Below are 2,419 nucleotides of genomic sequence, written 5' to 3'. Positions count from 1 at the left end.
TGAGTTTTCCTTTGAAAATTTCTCACTTTTTCTGTTCCTCTTACATGGCTGCCTCCCTAATCAAGACCCTTGTTTAGCTCTTGTCTGTATTGCAATAATCTTTGAGCATCTAGCTTTTCCTGCCTACTAATACATCTCTCGCAGCACTGCCAGAGTAATCTTCCCAAAGAACTCTGATTATATCTGATTAGGTCTTTTCCTTATTCAAAATATCTTTAATGATAGAGCCATGCCTATTTTCAAAAGCCCATATAATTTGCTTGACAGTCAAGCACCACATATAACAATTTTTCTTTGCACTTTTATCTCCCATTGTTCTCCTGCATGTCCTGAATTTCTTATTTCCCAAATACACCTTACCATCTTTCACTTCCACACTTAAAAAATTTCTCTCTCCTGCTAAATTTTTTTTTTTTTTTGGTGAGGTGGCAGAGCCAACTGAGGCTTTATTTTGGAAAAGACAAAACTGACTTCTAGTTGGGGACATAGGCAAGAAGGGGTACCCCAGTCTCCTGTTCCCTATGCCCCCTTGCACAACTCCTTGTCCCCAGGCTCTGGGGCAGCATGGCAGGGGGGTGGCCTGGGAGGGGCTGCAGTGGCAGTTCACTTGGGCAGGACATCGGACGACTTGGACACCAGCTTCCCATCGTGGGTCTCAATCTTCTTCACAACCACAGCCTTCGTGGAGCTAGTGCGGCTCCCACCAGAGCTGAAGGAGTAGTTGTTGCCAGTGCCTGAAAAGCCCCTGAAGACGGGGCTCAGTGGACCTGAGTAGTAGCCACTGGAAGTCTTCTTATGAATACTCATGTTCTGTATCCCAGATTCCAGCCAGCTCTCCTCGCCCTCCAGCAGCTTGCGGTAGGTGGCAATCTCGATGTCCAGGGCCAGCTTGACATTCATCAGCTCCTGGTACTCGTGCAGCTGCCGCGCCATGTCCTGCTTGGCCTGGTGCAGAGAGGCCTCCAGATGGGCCAACTTGGCATTGGTATCCTTAACGGCCAGCTCCCCATGTTGCTCGGCATCAGCAATGACGGCCTCCAGGGAAGCCACCTTCTCTGGTCCTTCAGGCCCTCGATCTCAGCCTGGAGCTGGCTGATGCTCTGGTTCATCTCAGAGATCTCCGTCTTTCTGCAGTGGAGGTCATCCCAGTGCTTCCCGGCCAGCATTTGCAGCTCTTCGTACTTGATCTGGCACATTCTCTCAGCCTTGGCCCGGCTGCAGTTGGCGATGTCCTCATACTGGGCCTTGACCTCGGCAATGATGCCATCCATGTCCAGGGAGCGGCTGTTGTCCATGGAGAGGACCACGGACATGTCTGAGATCTGGGCCTGCAGCTCACGGATCTCCACTTCATATAGCTGCCTGAGGAAGTTAATCTCATTGGTCAGCCCTTCCAGGTGGGACTCCAGCTCTACTTTGTTCATGTAAGCTTCATCCACATCCTTCTTGATGAGGACAAATTCATTCTCCATCTCTGTTCGCTTGTTGGTCTCATCCTCGTACTTATTCTTGAAGTCTTCCACCAGCCCCTTCATGTTGCCAAGCTCCGCCTCCAGCTTCAGCTTCTCCTGGCTCAGTGCCTCATGCTGCCACCGAAGGTTGTTGATGTAGCTCTCAAACAAGTTGTCCAGTTTGCTCCCAGAAGTCTTCTGCTGCTGCAGGAGGCCCCACTTGGTCTCCAGCATCTTATTCTCCTGCTCCTGGAACTACACCTTGTCAATGAAGGAAGCAAACTAGTTGTTGAGGGTCTTGATCTGCTCCTTCTCCTGCATCCACACGGCCTGGATGTTGGGGTCCAACTCCAGCTTAAGGGGGCTCAGCAGGCTCTGGTTCAACGTGACGGCTGTGATGCCCTCTGCACTCCCTTCCCCTCCATAGCCCCCCATCAGATCTGTGCCGGTGCCCAGGTTGCCCCGGAAGCTGCTGCCACTGCTGCCCACCCACGAGTAGGAGCTGACGCGGGTGTCGGGCCCGCTCATGTAAGAGCCGCTGCTGAAGGTCCTGGGGCCAGAGAGCACACCTTATAGGATTTCTTGGTGACCCTGATGGACATGGTGGAGGCTGAAGAAGTGGGCAGGCGGGCCAAATCAGAGATTGGAGAAAGAGCCGAGGAATGCTGCTTCTGGGTTCTCTCCTGCTTAATTTTTTCTATAAATAAGGGCTTGGAGACGAGAGTAAAATCTGATTCTGACTGCAACATTAACCTTTCTGTAATATGCACACATACTGTCCATTCCTTAGTTTCTTCTTCAGTGGAATTGATAACATATAGTTGGTGTTTTGGTGATAACTGTAAATTATCATGACACTTTATAATGTTAAGGCTCATGTGGCCATCACTCCAGCCCATTGTGCTCTTTCCTCTGAATTCCCATGACTCTCCCTGGATACCCCACTAACTTTATGATTATGATTTTAT

At 50.3% G+C, this 2,419-nt stretch overlaps 1 pseudogene; it reads right to left on the bottom strand.

Annotated features, from left to right (window-relative positions):
- Positions 1 to 603: 603 nt before the first annotated feature.
- LOC119544973 lies at positions 604 to 2,062 on the bottom strand (annotated as a pseudogene).
- Positions 2,063 to 2,419: the final 357 nt, after the last annotated feature.

The sequence above is a fragment of the Choloepus didactylus genome, chromosome 9, assembly GCF_015220235.1.
Source record: "Choloepus didactylus isolate mChoDid1 chromosome 9, mChoDid1.pri, whole genome shotgun sequence".
NCBI lineage: Eukaryota > Metazoa > Chordata > Mammalia > Pilosa > Megalonychidae > Choloepus > Choloepus didactylus.
Note: the sequence above shows the minus strand (reverse complement) of the source record. Positions and strands in the feature narration are given on the sequence as shown.